Below are 16,858 nucleotides of genomic sequence, written 5' to 3'. Positions count from 1 at the left end.
GGTCTGGGCCTCCCTTCTGAAGCTGCTGCCCCCGCGACCCGACCCCGGATAGGCGGAAGAAAATGGATGGATGTATGGATGGATGGATGAATTCATTTTTATTTTTGACTAAACATTATGTGCCAATAGGAAAAATCTTAAAGTCTTAAATGTGGGTCTTTATTTCATCCAAAAAAAGCCACAAATGTCAAAATATGGTTAATGGGTACATGGTATTTTGTGCATACAAACAACATTTTAACCTGTCCCCTTATAAACCCTGGAAAATAGGCCTACTTGTTTGACTAAATGTGGAATATATAATACAGAAATACTACTAAAAGTAAAAATGAGAGAGTTTTACTCACTGTTGTTGAGTTGTGGGAAGCCATTTCAAATTCTGAAGTCTCCCTCTTTCTGACAGGGAATTCCCATTAGATAGGCATTTAAGTTCACATTGCAACTTATAAGTAAGCAATTCCCACTTCCCAGTACAACTGGGCTGCAGCAAAAGTAGCTGTCAAAACTGCAGATTAACGTATAATTTGTTTGACAAATCGTGTCTGTTGATGGCTACTTTTGATCCCTGTGCCTCCACCTAGTGTGGATGCTGTTATTTTGCAGGTATTATAATCAACATACATTACAGCATACACTCATTTTACATTTTTGAAGCTTTCACGGGTCAAATAAGATGCAGTGGTAGGCTACATTTGGCCAGTGGGCCTTGAATTTGACATGTTTTAGCCAAAGATCATCTTGAGAAACGACAGAGTTGTTTTCTTCAAACTCTGAAAATAATGTAATTCATTATAAGATATACGCCAGATATATGTCACACTCTGTGTTGACACTTAATTTTAGCTGTTAATTTTTAGCTCAGTATCTTTAGATCTGGTTAAACGTTTGTATTTGCTAATGTTAATTGGCTGTGGCAGCCATCTTGAATTGCATTGACTCTGAAAGTTCATTAGTTGTTGCGAAACAGCCAATGATTAATTTCTGGAGATTTTATTAAATTTTGCCCAGTGGTTCACAAGATATTTTGCTAATAAACAGACTAGAGCTCAGACAAAAACAATAACTTTAACTCTTTGGCAGTGGGTTATAAAAAACTGTTGGATATTTTTTGTTGGTTTTGCTTCCTCTTAGTTTCAGTGAATTCTTTACCACATTCAAAACTGAACAACTTAAATTCTTCTACTTATTACAGTTGAACAAAAAGCTGCAGGTGTCTGAGTTAACTTTTTATTTCAATTAAAACAGTGGTGTAGCTTTAGTGAGTCTCTTCATGTTTGTCAAAGCAAATTAGCTGCAGAAATAGTCGAGTAAAATATGATCAAGTTTGAATTTTGCTGCTTCATGTCTTCTCACAAAGAAGCCTGCCAGCTCTCTGTTTGCCTTAATGATGTCAAGCGGTCATAAGGCAGGTAAGATGGATATAACGTCCCGCAGCAGGACTGACGGTGTTCGCTGTGAACTTCAAACACATGCTTGTAGAGATTAAAACATGTGGTAAGAGCTCTGTCCCATATTGAGTCTATAGTCACTTTGACCCGTACCTCTCTGTTTTATCGCACATCATCTTCAAAAATGGAACCCGTAAATCACTCGCAGATGGACGCTGGCCTCTGACATGCTCACTACCAGGAGGAGATGCCCCGGCAGTGAAATGTTTTCCAACCAAAGTGAGCCATGATCCATTGTTGGATCTGAATCTGTAGAATAGGGGTCCCCAAATAGCAGACTGGGGTCTGGACCTAAATGTAATTTAATGTGGATCATTATTGTTAGTTAATTTTTTTAACACAGACCTTTAAAAATCCTTTAGAGAAAAAAATGGGTTATCTCTGCTACTGTTGCACACACAGTGGATTGTTTGGTTTTTCTTCTTGCACCTCATTTGAACTCCAAACCTTTCTGACGTTTTGTTCTCCACCTTTCTTTACGCCTAGCACACACACAAATTTAGCCATGCAAGTCTGAATGGATTAACCTGAGAATTAGGTCATTTGAAAATGACCCAGCTGTTCTGATGGCAGTCCCTCAGAAGTGCCCCCTTCGTAGCCCCCGCACCCCAATTCCAGGCCTCCTGTGAAAGTCAAGGCTTGTCTTTCATCTCCGATCAGTTGCATGTGCCCTCACAGACCCACAGGTTTTACTGCTTAAGTCTGGGCTGGCAGCATTGATCATGTGACTGCTGGTGTTCAGACACATCGCAGCTCCCAGTTGCACATCCCTGTCGTCCGTCTCCCCCCCTTCCATCTTTGCCTGCTAGTTCTGATCTGCACAGGCTGTTGTTGCGGGTCTATCCGTGATCACCAAATCCTGCTAGTTGGAACTGATAGGTCAGGTTACATCAAAGAGATCAGGAGGGATCAGCCTCTTGAAAGGGACAAGCTCTGGCTCACATCATCAGAAACAGGTGGAGGTCCTCGTTGGGAGAACAAAGGGAGAGATCATCAAGCTATAAAACTTTTATAATTCATACAAGAGTTCCTTAAAATTCCTTCAAATTGCCACTCTTTTCCCTGCATGGTGAGCAGAAACCACACGGCAGCAGCGTGAAACATATGACGGCACGTTTGAGGATTGTTGGATTCGGCTGCAAAACTAAATACCATAATGGTCATGATTGCGAAGCCCCAACTTTAGTGGTATCAAGGCTGTTTTCTACTTAATCCAAAGTGAAGGAATCGTCTCCCATTGACACAGTTGTGTGACATAAACTGCAGTGAGAGGATTTATTAAACTACGAATGATGTCGACGTCCCCCAACCACTTAACCGTGAGCTGACTCCTCTACTTAGGATGGAGTATAAACAACCTTAATACTGCAAACTGTGGAAGTCTGTTCTGATACAATGCAACAAAAAAAAACCCTGAAAATGTCAGGTGTGATGAATTACTGGCTGAAAGAAAAGAGTGATAATGTATTTGCCATTATCGGTGTCTGTATTATGCTCCTTGCTTTATGTCTTTTTTGTTCTCCTTTCAGATTTTTAATTTTGTTCATCATTCAGGGATTTCATTTAAACTTTTGGCGTTTGTGGTTATGGAAACATTTGTTCTCTGTCACTTTGTGGAAAACCTCCGGAAGCAGGTCTCCTTAATTTTATGTCTTAGCCCTTCGTTCGAAAAAAAAAAAAAGAATCCAAAACCAAACTTGCACCGAGGCGTCTTGGGTGTTAACGCACCGTGGAGCTCCTTTCATGTGCCCTCACCACATGTTCTTGATACTTCCCAGAGAATCGGTAAACAACCTTGATCCCGACTGAAGTCAAGAGGTGCCATCTAAGACTTGGATGTAAACGGGGAGTCAGAGAGAGCAAAGGAGGCAGGAGGAGACATCTGTCGAGCAGGCTCTTATTTCGTAAGAGGAGGATGTCTATTGGTTGCAGATGATGCCCCGTTTGATAAAAATGAACTCTTTTAAGATAGGGCCGCTTGAGTTAGGGGTCTCTTTGGCACTAATAGTTCAATCGAGTGCTCAGCTGTTTGTTGTTGATGGTCACTAAATAGATGCTGCTGCCTGTAAACATCTCTGTCACGTCATGTACTCTGAGCAAGACAGATGTGTGCGTCGGTCAGGGCACGAGCGTGCTTTGCATGTTTGCCTGAATGTGTGCAGGAATGTGTTGGTGCATGACTGAGGTGGACGGCTCGGCCATCCTCCAGACATTTTTTTTTTTCCGTTCATGCCTGGTGTCTGAATCACCATTTACAATGCCCTCCACCAGGTAGCGAGGAGGAAAAAGCAGGGGGGAAAAGACCAATTACCTTTCAGAACGCGCTATTATTATCATCAGAGAGGCGGCAGGCCTCCTGCCCACGAGCCTAATCTCATCCCCAGCGAGACAGAAGGAAAATCAGTCTCCTTCAGTCTCAGAAATGTTTATTTATGCCACAGGTATGCCAAAGGACGCAGAGAAGCCCTTATTACAGGTCATGACAGCAGAGCCACAACACATTACTCACTTTCTGTCCTTTAACCTGCCATTCTCTATGGGAACACTCTTTGAAGTCCACACCCTGCTGTAAAACATGCTCATTATTCAATTATGAGTTCTGTATTTAAAGCTCATTTTTAAAACACAGACGTTTAAGAAGCAACAATTGCCCTTATTTTCTTATGAGATGAGATTTGAGTGATTTCTGTTCTGTGCAAAGTTCAAATAATAAGCAGCGAGATTTGTCAACACGCAACACAACACTAAACATCATTTTTTAAATTAAAAACTAAAGTTAAACCAACAATCAAGTTAAAACTAAAAGGAAATGTCTTTTAAAAATGCACATAGAAGGGGCACTTACTACAGTAATTTTGGTCATCTTCTAACACCAAGCAACCGTTTGTTTTTCTCCTTCCACCAAGATGATGAGGCAACTGTAATTAAAGAAGACAATGATCAGTGCCAGCTTCTTGTCCTGGACGCCTTTGAAGTCATATTTCAGTGTAAAGTGAGCTGAAGCTGATGCCAAGGAGCACCCGTCATCGCCAGCTGCCTGACAGGCTGTCTCTCATCAGAATGACATCACGCCACTACTTGATTACTTTCCACAAACTCTTCCAGGCCTGAGAAGGTTTTCCCAAGGACCCAAAATCATTATTTCTGCTTTACACCCTTTTTAAAAGAGATTAAATGATCAAAAAGAAAAAAAATGTTAAGAATTAATAGGAAATATACATCTAAAAAAGTTGCTACAAAATGAATTCTGCAGAAATTTGTTAAAAATGCTGAAACTGAACAAAAAGAAGCTATAAACTAAAAGGAGCAAAACACTAGCTTAAAGCTAAATGTACCCAAATACTAGTAAAAAAACTAAAAGTGGTAAAAGGTTATCTAAAAGATAAGTATAGAGAAAGGTTAGCTAAAAAAAACAGGGATGTCAAACTCATTTTCACCGAGGGTCTCATGAGCGTTATGGTGGCCCTCAAATGGGCTGTTGGAATTAACCTTGACATGTCATGTTTAACTTTGACTAAACACAAATGTCACATTCCTCCTGTCATTGTTATTGAGCACCACTAACAAACAATAACTGAGCTCTATGGGGTGTTTTGTGCATGGAAACAGTGTTTAACACGTCCTCTTATAAACACTGAAAAATTCTATGTGCATGACTTAGTAAATGTGAAATAAATAAAAGAGAAATACTATTAAAAGTAAAAGAGTTTTACTCACTGATGAGCTGTGGCGAATAGCTGCCATCTTGAATTCTGAATTCTCCCACTTCCTGACAGGGAATTCCCATGCATAAATCAACATGCATTATGGGAGATGTAGTTTTTGGTCAATGCTGGCTTTAAAGCAGCTTGTTTTGAGACATTAATACAGGGTGATTGAACTGAATTGAACTCAGGGTGTTACAATTACTTAAAGCCAACAGCTCAGGGGCCGGACAAGTATTATTATCTTTCACTTTTTAAAGCTGTTAGTTTTGTTGCATTGAATCATAAATTTAAAGTTTACCATTGATATAAAAACTATCTTCAGATTAAATTAAGTGTTGTCTGGCCCACCAAAGCAGGCAGGACAGAAGTCACCCAGGTCTTGAGTTTGACACATGAGCTAAAAGCTAAAGTAGCAACTAGCTGGTAAAAGGTAAATGAAGCAAAAGGTTGTAGCAGGGTAGCAGAATGGTAGGTAAAAGTGGCAAAATGGTTAGCTAAAAGCTAAAGTAACAAAACTAGGTTAATTCTAAAAAAATACCAGAATGGTATCTAAAAGATAAATGTACCAAGAGAACAAAAATAGAGCCTGTAAGCTAAAGCAGATCACAAAAAGGAACTGAAGAGATTTTGACGCACTTGTGTCGGGCAAATGTTGGTAAGTAAAGATAAATATTTTAAAATTTACAAAAGCAAAATTTGTGGCACCCATATCCTGAATGAGCTGAACCTTTTAATGTATGAATGAATAAAATGAAACAACGTATGCAGAAGTAGCTATAACGCAAATGCTGACTCAGCATTCATGTAATAAACAGCTCAAGGGCACAAAAAGAAAAGTAAAAAATAAAAAACAACCATTCATTCAGCAAAGTAAACATTTTCCTTCCCTTCATTTTCCCTCAGCAGGGCGAGAAGAGTGATAAATTACAAGGTAGCTCATAGGTGTTTGCTTTTGGAAGAAACCGAGGAAGCTGCGACGTGGGGTGGATGTTTATAACCACCTTCTGTTCCAATGCTTTTACTTCCCCTGCGCAGCATCAGCTTCACAGGACTGTGGTCTGTCTTCACCTGTGGGTCTGGCGCAGACTCAACTCCCCACATCTTACAGAGCGTCCAGTTGATGTCTCAAGACTCAAGAGGGGAGTCTGCGCTCCACTGACCAACCTGGAAACTTGGGATTTTCAAAAAGAAGGCTTAATGTTTTCTGCTGGGTTCAAACAAATTACATGTAGGAAGTATTGGATCTAAACAAAAACCCTTTAAAGCCCTGTGCTCCGTTTAAATCTCTGTGCCATCCCGCAAAGATCTTAACTTTGGTCTTGAGGTCACCTATAGTCAGTTTTAGTAACATTTATTCAAAACAAAGAAACTTATCTGTTTAGGAATGTGCAACGCCCACTTCCCCTTCTCCTGTGCCAGGAAGACGGTGGTCATTTGTGGGAAGAAAGAAAAGTGTTACTCAAGCTTAGCTCACAAAAGACGACTAAGAAAACAACCATGACTGGAATACATCGTGTTTTTGGGATGACTAATGAGGAGATTGCTACCAGTGTCTTTTTGCTTTTCATGTTCTGATCATTACATCTTCAAACATCTTAAAAAGGAAAAAAAAAATGGATTATTTTTAGAGATCTCACGCCCCTTGTTTTATCATGTTGGATTTACATAAAAGTATAAAACTAACTACAAAGCAAGAATCCTTAGGTGAGGTTGAGACAAATAAGACAAAACATCAGAAGAAGAACATGAATTTCCCATAAAGTGAAGGCTGTCACATCTGGAAGACAGGTGTACGGTGCCTGCTGGATCAAAAATGCATCAATGAAATACCAGTTTTAGAGTCAGAAAAATGCACAACTGAATGAGACGGTCAAATAGACCTGTGACGGTTATCTTTGGAAAAAGTAGCAGGGAGACACTTTCATGAAAGGACAACTGTAACATGTCTGAAGCGTAACCTGTTCTCCAGCCCTGACTCTAAAAGCAGTTGTGGCCCTGAACTCATTACACCTTCAAAGGCAATTAACACATGGCTTTTGTTTGGGTCCGACGTATACCCCGGACCATAGCTACAGATGGTCGAGGGGTTGGACCAAAAAAAAAAAAAAGATACGAAGAGCAAGGTGTGCCTCAATGTGCTTTCATGTCAGCAGGAAGAGCTTGACCTCTGGCCCTTCTTGACCTCAAATCTAGGCTGTCAACACCACTTCCTTGAGTGGCCTGTAAAGCTAAACATGTGGACAGAGACAAGAAGGTCTTTGGACCTTTTAGTTGATGAACAAGTTGACCCAGCTGGCATCTTGGCTTTGCTTTTGCCAGTTATGGAAATGTGAGGTTCTGTAAGATCAAAGACGTTTTTATCAGTCTTGTGAGGGAAACAGAACATTAAGGGGAGGACGGTTTTCGTGCATCAGAACTTAAATAGATTTTCAGTATGAACAGGTTTTTGTCTGTCCAGTTTTAATGTTTTTTATTTTTTTAAACAGCTGCTTACTTTTTGAGGTGGTCGACAGCAACAGTTTTTCCAGGAAAGGAGACGTTTCTTTTGACCCTAAAACCACACGAAGAAGACCACTCAGATGAACCACGTTCCCTTTGAGTCTTCTGATCTGTCGCTTGGTGCTGCAAGGATGTGTGTCGTCGCATATATCCATCTGTTACACATTCAATCACCTTCACGTGCAATCAGTCTGTTGCACTAACTTGAGGGACATTATTAATGGGGAAACATCTCAATAGGCAATATACAAAAATGACTAAATCCACCTCTAAACTAACTGTGCGGTTCATTCATTCTGGCAAGCTTTGAAAAATATCATGAAACCCCATTTGCAAGATTTCAGCAGTCAGCAATGGCAACTTCTGGAAAATATTGTAGATGTAAATCAGAATTGAATTATAGACCCTAAAAGGAGGGAAAACAGTTTTTACTCATTTGAAAAGATCCTTTTTTTTACTTTCAGCAGCAGCTTTTTCCCACATAAACATATGAACTGATGACTAAATTACACATTGGGTGACACACAATGTGTGAAAAAATATGGACGTTTCATAAAAAGTGACAAACTTCTACTTTTTATGTTTTATTGTGCCAATAAGTCATCCTGGGTTCTTGTCCGTGTGTCAGAACTGCCTCCTTAGGCTGATGATTCCATTGGTTCAGAAGAAAGCAGAGAAGGGAGATGTGGATTTCAAGACAAAATTGGGTTTCCCAAACTATTTCAGAAGCGGCCAAAGTAATTCCAATAAATGAGTAACTCATGGCAGAGGGGTTTCTGACGGCGAGGATGCTTTCATGGTGGAAAATATGGCTTCACGTGGTCCATTTGATGGATTCGAAGTGAAGCAGCTGTAAACTCCACAGCACACGATGTCAGTCCGAACCATCAGACAGCGGCAGGTTTTTCTCTGCTTCTGCGAGCATCAAACACTAAATCTTCAACGGTTTCATATGAATTTCCCAAAGCAGATATATGGATCTGTGGGCAAGCAGCCTGTCTCAGGAGTGTGTTTGATGATGGCATTTTATTGTTCCAGAAGGTCAAGATCTTCAAAGCTCTCCTTCTGTTCTCCGCAGGGCACTCGGGCTGCAGCTGTCAGCATACACTCGGCTTTGTGTTTTTCTATGAGAGAAGAGGTAGGTCAAGCCTACTCTCACAGAAATGTTTTTACTGGTGGTGGTGGTGGTGGTGGGGTGCTCAGTGGATGCCATAATATTGTTGTTCTGCCCTTTTGTGCTGAAGAGCGGGAAGCGTGTGAATCCTGTCGGATGGGACGTCACCACCGCCGTGTCTGACGCTGATCAAATAGCCTTTTTGGCACGATTCAGCACTGTGCCCGTGAGTGTGAATGAATGTGTATGTGTGTGAACTGTTACAAACAAAACAGAACACCTCTTGGGCTTTAGATCAAATGTCTTCCCCTTTGTGTTCCTGTGAAGCGCTCCGTAAGATCTTTCCGACCAACGCCAAACCAAAGTCTTGCACAACTGACTGTATTTTCAAAACGTTAGCAGATAATCTAACCTGGCATTTGCTTGTTTTAGAACAATAGTTCCCAAACTTCACAGCTTCATGTTTTGTTGAATCTCTTGACATCGGGAAGATGGTTTCATTTCAGTCAACCAAGGTTGTTAATTGCCATCAGTGCTCATCCGAACAAGAGAAATATATATTTTATCTTCATTATGTTTGAGCATATTTCAAATGGTGATTACAATTGATTGATATTTAATCATTTTAAAAACGCAATTTAGTGCTTCATGGCCCTCAGAGGGATCCTAATAGTCTCCCACCTATCAGAAAACAGAAAGCCACTAAAGATGAGAAATTAAGTGGATTTTGTGGTCAACAAGGTTCCTCTTGACCACCTCTGCTCTCAAGCTGACCACCCTGAAATGCTGACTTTTCCTAACGTCGCTGTGATGTCGCTCCACCCTTATCCGTCGACAGGACGTCGATGAAAAACTGTCCTCTGATTTCACCACCTGTGCTCCCATCCAGCAAGCTGAAGAGGCTCCCTTTTAAACTCCACATGAAGCTGAACGTGTAGTACCGATATGGTCTGTGGTTTGTTTCTGGAATGTTGTTTTGAACTTACTTCAGAGCTAAGCATCACCATCCCCGCGTTTACGTATTTTCCAGTATTCTACAAATTTTGACCCCAATTTTCCCGGGAGTTCATGCAAATGTGTCGTACGGTGCAGTATCAAGAGAAAAACTGCATATTTTTCCAGCAATTCTGTGTCTTCAATTAGTCGCAGACCAGCAATATGCTACTTTTTTTTTTTGCTCGAATAGATTTAATTGCAATTTCTTTTCATTTTAAGTAATGTAAAACTCAGATTACATGTTATTCAACAGGATCAGTGTATTAGCCTTTGATGCAGTAGGATAAAAAGTACACGATGCAAAAAAAAAGTTTTGCTTGGATATGATCAGTTCTGTTGCAAGTTCACTTGCAAAAGAGTGGGACACAGTAGCAGCAGGGGTTTAGCGTTTAAAGAAAACACTGTCACTTTGATCATTTCCTACTGGACTTTGATGTCAGAAATCTTGAAAGGGTTGATAATGATGTTTAATTGATTACATAGCATAAACAAGCTTGGTTTTTCTCTCATATCATTCATTCCTCCCCCGTTTTCATGTGTTCTCTCCGAAAGAAGATGGCTAGCATGCCATATTGCCCTTTCTCTTTCTTCTTCTAAAACAAACAAAGACGTCAAACATCAAAGGCGCTCTTGGTTAATAAAAGAAGACCTCAAATATTTTCCATTATGTTTAACATGGTTTTGGGTTTCGCCGAGGAAAAGAACAACAACAGGACGGAACGGAATGACGCCTTTTTGTTGTGCTTCATTTCTGCCTTACAGAAGTTAAACAGACCGTGTCTTTTGATCTCATTGGCTCTAATTATTCAAAGTTATCTTTTTATTTTCTACTTCTCTTTGGAGACATAAGTCCCCTTACTTGTCCATCCCTCCATGCACTCTTTTTCTCTCTGTTCTCAATGTCCCTTTCCACCCTCCTGATTATGATAGGCCGAGCTCCTGGCTAAAACAACAGTCTGCCAGAGGACTGCGCTCCTTTGAAGTCGACGTCAGTCAGTTGTGTTTCTGTCTTGCGCCAGAGTACCGACCCCTGACCTGCAGTGATTACTTCCCGTGGCGCAGCCAAGCAGAGATAACTGTAAATGCAGGCCTTTGATATCCACTTGAGAGCAGGAGGCTGAGCCTGAAGGGGAACACAATGATGCTCAGGCATCTTTGCATGCGTGTGCACATACGCGCAAAGATACAAAGACAAGGCAGCATATGGCAGAGACCAAGAAACTGGGCACAACTTCCTGATTAGAGCTATTGTCCTTGATTGTCTCTGAATCTAAAGAAGAGAAGCACGAAAATCACTTGGCCAGGTTTTAAAAAAAACATACATGGTTAAAGTTGGGGAAGGAAAGATAGCTTTATCTTGAGTTAAATACAACACTTTCGTTATTTAAAATCTATAGGAGACTGTACTATACACCTAGCTGTTAGATAAGCTTAGAAGAAGTGAAATACAGGAAACAAAATCTAATTTGTGGAGAAACAAAGCAATGAACACAAAATGTTGCTGATGATGCAGTTGTTTCTAGCTGGAGTCACATTTTGAGGGTTAATAAACAAAAAAAGATTCAAAAATATAGAAATCTTTGGTCACATGTTCGTCAGATGGCAGGCTTAAATCACATCTGCCAAAGAGCATATCCATTTTTATGTGCGCGGAAATGTAAACAGTTGTAAATATTTAAGCTGCAATCAGTTCGTGAGGCAAACTGGTTGTCAGTTATAAAGCTGTAAATTTGTGATATTTACAAACTGCAACAATCAATCCGACTGAGAGGTTTTGTGTGCCCGACGCTTATGGCTCAGACATATGCAGTCATGACTGACTGGTTGACGACGTGTTCAGCTAAACAAGACCAGAAGGGAGCAGATTCTCATGTCAGGGACAGATGAAGATGAGCAGATGAGAGCTATCGATGGGAACTCACTCTTGTTCTTCATTCTCAGCTGTAACTGTGTTTATTTATTAAGTCGTTTTATTATTTTTTTCTATAAGACAAGAAAAAAAGGGATGCTGAAATGAATAACTTGGTAAAGTTGAAAATAATAAACCCAAAGCTAAAATACTCTTATTTCCTTTGTTTTTATTCAAGTCATAAAATAAATCAATGTCCAAAACGTGAAGGCCTTCATTCGATCAACAATAACTTTTAACATTTAAACATTTCTACTTTCAAACTTTGAAATATTAATAAAATCACAACTCCCTGCTCAAATTAAACTGTGCGGTTTCATATTCCGTTAACAGTTTGGCACATTTTACCTTTAAGCTGATTTATTACTTTCAGGAATTACATGGTAAAGATCTGGGGTTTACCTTCTCTGCGGTCCTTGTTACTAAAAGAGTTCAGAGTGTTTTTATTCCAACTGAGTAACATTATTCAGCAAACTAATATATTTTTCTAAAAGCAAGATGTGGTAAGAACTGAAGCTGCAAGCTTTATGAATTGACAATGATTTATTTGCTAAAAGTTCAAATTTGAGTGTAATAATTACAAATCAGGCATGATTAAATGGGGGAAAACTGTTGTAACTCCATATAAAGCAGCTTTTTGCAACTTTAGTTTCTTATATTTTTCATATTTTTCTCATCGAATATGAAATAGAAAATGCACTTCTGCTGTTTCTGACATCTACCTCAGGAGGGAGCTGCAACTGCTCAGGATTTTGCCTTAATTTCAGTCATAACCTGTCACCCTCTGTATTTGGTGTGCAATACTTTGTTCCTGTTCACAGCTCTGTTCGTTAAACTACATTAACATTATGTCAATAGCTTTTTATTTAACAGTCTCTATTGCCTTTTAGATAAAAAGAGTCAGAAGATGACAAATGATTTTTAATGATGGCAGTTTGTGTCAGATTATTTCTTTTTTTTTTTTTTTTGCAATCGTGTGCGTCATGAGAAACTCCACACCTTTCTGGTATTGTCTTTGTTTTCATGTTTGTTCGGGGTTTTTTTTTCTCTTCAATGTGCTGATTTAGTGCACGAGTTGGGCTGACAGGGCAGTGCACCTCTTTCATGTCCCTTCTGTAATTACTTAAATTAGTCATGCGAGAAAGGAGGGTTTTCAGCTGCCGTCTCTTGGATTATAATTTACTCTTAAACTGAGATAGACTCTGCTGTGTCCGCGGCACATTCATCATTTTTATTTTGGCCATTTCATCCCTTTGGTAACCGGATGAAAGACACCTAAAAGAAGTCGGTCCCTTCGGTCAAATATATTTTATTAGGTTGTTGCTGGGATTTATTAGTTTTAAATGAAGCTTCTTTTCTCAAACAGTGGCACGTTGTCTGCCGCCTTTGAAATGTAAATAATGTGGCCGCTCCCTGACTACACCTCCCGTGTAAACAGCTGCCGCTCCACCACCGCCGGCCCTCCACTGATGCAAACCGTTTTTAAGAGTAGGATCGGGTCAGGGAGAGGGGGACCACTCGAGGAGACCTTACTTGGAAAACCTCTTTCATGTTGTGGAAAAGTGATGAACTTCTGTTGTAGTTTATTGCTGGTGTGATTTTTAAAAGCCCCCCCACCCCACCCCCCGCTCTTTGAAGTCAGAATGGGCCTGGTTTTGTCTACAATGTCACCGAGTAGAGGACCACAGCCCGTCTGTTTCTTATCTGCCATTGGAACAAGACTGAACACCGATTCTGGAATCAGGTGCTGAATAAGTGATGTTTGGCTTCAACTCATTTAAAATAAAAATAATAAAGATCACTATTGTAGAACACTGAATAGCATTCCTTGATTGAATGCATTCGCCACATTGCCTGGCAACAGTTTAAACAAAGTTGTCATGTGGTTTAGTGCTCAGAGAGTAAAGGCTGAGGTAACTCTCAGCTACTACCAAACCAGATTTTACCTCAATATCTGTTAGATTGAGCCACTTCTGTGTTGCTTGTCTTGGCGGCCACCTTGGACTGAGCTTATAACGGTAATAAGTTGTAGAAGTTCAATAACATTTGTTCAGTGATTTAAGAGATATTTTGCTAACAGGCAGATGAACAAGACATGTTATCTTCTGCCTTTCATGACACCAGAAGAAAAAAAAATGAAACTGCAGGAGAGAAAGAAGAAATGAAAAATGAATTGTACTTTTAACATATCGACACACTTCTGAAAAAAATTTTTTTTTCAGGAAATTCAGAAAACATGATCAACAGTGTGCCTTAACATGTTTTTTAAGATTCCTAACAAACCGGGGGGGAAAATGAAAATAAAAAAAGACTTAGGCAATCATTTTAAGATGTCAATATGATTATTTGTGTTTTCTGACTTGTAGGACATTTTTAGCCGAGACCTCAGAGAACATGCAGGTGTTTATACACTTTGCTGACATAAAACTTGGATTTGATGTTAGTTGACTGAAGCTATCAAACTCTGGTAATAAAAGGGAGGTCTGTTACAATATTTAATGCAACATCATAACTGGCACAATATGAGGATTTTGTGAATCTCAGAGAAACAACTGCGTGAAGCCTGAGCTTTTTTTGAGTTTTTAAGGTAGAACCTGGTAAATTTGTGTTGTGGCGACACATGTTATATTCTTCTGACAGCTGCTTTTTTATGACTAGCTGAAACAGAGGAATGATTTAGTCTCCCTTCCTTCCTTATTCTAACTGATTTAAGTGCTGCTTTACGATATTTCAGCTCCGAGAAGAGTTTAAAAATAGTGTTCTTCCCAGGCAGTGACATATAAACTTTTTTTATTACTCCAATGTAATTTTGTGGGCAAACAGAAGACAGAAAGACAAAGAGACTGACATTTTTTTGATTTCCTCTCAATAAATGTTTGGCTTTTCAACAATACCGTCTAATGTGGCTTTTGAGGATCTGGGTAGTTCCTCGCTCTGTGGTGTGTTAACCTTTTAAGGGCTTCATTTGTTTAATGAAGTGGTAAGCTGTCTAGGAGGATCTCCCTCAAACCTGAATCAAATGTGTCTGAAAAAAACTTTACTCAGGTCTATAATAGCGGTACCAACCAACCATATAACCATATAACCATACTGTTGTCAACTCTGTTACTGATATTAGACTCTAAAACTCCTGGCTCCACAGAGGGACAAGTGTAAATTGTGTTCAGTAAACAGCTAGCAGGGAAGTCCAAAGGTTCTGGCCTGACTTTGGCGTATGCTGTTTTAAGGGTGCTGTGGACTCTCCGTCTGTGGCACTGCAGGACCATCAGAGAAAAACAACATCAGCATCGAAGTTACAAGGATGGGGTTGGGGGGTGGGACTGAAAAACACGATCCACTCCACAGTGTGTTTGAAATGTTAACTAAAGAAAACAAGCAGGCTTATGGTTTAGTATTTATATATTTTCTTTGGTGGCTTTGAAGTCAGTGCCCGTTGTGTATGTCAACCCCAGGCAGCTCTGAAAAGTAGCCTAACTGTTATAAAGACACCAGGATAAGCTCCATCCCACCTCTGACACAAAGACAATTTAATTCCAAAACCATCATGTTTCTAACTACGTTCGGGCCAAAAATGAGGATGTTTAATTTCCTTTAAAATAAATTCTGCCTGTCTCATTGCTTTCTAGCTGCTGCACATTATTATATTGCTCACATCCATCCACTTTGTACCCACCTCAGCAGCCGCCCACCTGTCTATGATTTAATCTGCATGAAATGAAAATTCGTTGATTTGGACCAGTTTTGAACAAACATTATTTATCATCTTTGTGGTTTTGTAGACTGGAAAATGTCTTCTTTCAGAGGAGAGCTTCTTTACAACTTCTTGCCTTTTTGAGATGAGTTTAAGACAATCGTTTCGATGTTCACCCATGGTGATGTCATCTTCAGAACTGCTTCCAAAACTTTCCCCCATAAACTGGACACCCTTTACCATGAAGGGTGTCCAGTGATGGGTGCTCCCTTCAGCCCCTAAAGCACCCTGTATTCCCTGGTGAACTGGCCCTGTATTCACTCTCAAAGACAAACAAACTGGTTTCTGTTGAACTCTAATTGGCAAAACCCCATTCTACCTCCACTCACTACTCAATTTCTGTAGCAACATTTGTACTCTTTGCTCCAGCAGCTACATTAACCTATTTATACCTAAAGCATGCACTTCATTTGGCTGTTTATCATTTCAGTTTTTTGCTGCTAATGATTGGAACCATCTACAACAAACTCTACGACTTACTTCTTTTGTCCCATTTGCATCGTTTAAAAACTCTGAGAACATCGCTTGGTGACCGCTGCATATGCTTTTAGCAATTCCAGCTACAATGTTACTCAATTGTACCATGCATTTTTTTGTTATCCTTTTACATGGTCTGCACAATTTGATATTTGACATAATGTCCATCTTGTGTTCTCCTGCTTCTGTATTTGCTCTTCTTGACCAGGTTGTCATTATAAAGGAGAATGTGTTCTCAGCTGACTAACGTGGTTAAATAACAGTCAAATAAAACAAAAACTAATAAAAACGTCAAAGACTCTGTGACTACTTTGAAAGAAACTTTGTGGGACAAAATTCTTAATGGGGCAATATCATGTAAAATCAACTTTTTTGAGTTTTATATCATATATCATATACCAGAAACGACCCTGGGACGTGTCTTTAAGCCGAACTTCCTCATCGCAGAGCGCACCCCCACCCCACACACCCCGCCCATGACTCCTGCAGGTTCTCGGGTGAAAGTGAAACCTAACTGTCTGCCGAGCTCTCAACATTAGTTCTCATGCAGTGAAGCTCTTTTCAGATTAAAAATACCTTTGAGGAAATGTATTTTCAGATGCCAAGTGAAATGCATCATGGCAGCAGTCCCCCCCCCCACCCTTACACACCCCGCCCATGACTCCCGCAGGCTCTCAGCAGTAACAGAGCAAAGTGAAAGTGAAACTGAAACTTTCTGCTGCGCTACTACTTCTCACTCAGTGAAGCTCTTTTCAGATTCAAAATACCTTTGAGGAAATGTATTTTCAGATGCCAAGTAAACTGCATCATAGCGCACGTCCATCCCTCCCCGAAAGGGACGGAACAGAAGCAGAAGGWGGTTCTTAAAGAGACAGAGGCCAATTTCAAGGCGTTTAGAAGAGGAAGTGATGAGAAGACAAGTTTATTTTCTATTTAAACATAAAAACAGCATTTTAA

At 39.9% G+C, this 16,858-nt stretch overlaps 1 long non-coding RNA gene across 1 annotated transcript in view; it reads left to right on the top strand.

Moving 5' to 3' along the window:
• The first annotated feature begins 8,349 nt into the window (after positions 1–8,349).
• LOC106518673 (uncharacterized) overlaps positions 8,350–16,858 on the top strand; it is a 21,145-nt gene continuing 12,636 nt past the window's right edge. The window contains exons 1-2 of the long non-coding RNA XR_001310343.1: positions 8,350–8,792; positions 8,899–8,994. This is a non-coding gene — a long non-coding RNA (uncharacterized LOC106518673). The remainder of the gene's footprint in view (positions 8,793–8,898; positions 8,995–16,858) is intronic.

Source organism: Austrofundulus limnaeus, unplaced genomic scaffold (genome assembly GCF_001266775.1).
Source record: "Austrofundulus limnaeus strain Quisiro unplaced genomic scaffold, Austrofundulus_limnaeus-1.0 Scaffold65, whole genome shotgun sequence".
NCBI lineage: Eukaryota > Metazoa > Chordata > Actinopteri > Cyprinodontiformes > Rivulidae > Austrofundulus > Austrofundulus limnaeus.
Note: the sequence above shows the minus strand (reverse complement) of the source record. Positions and strands in the feature narration are given on the sequence as shown.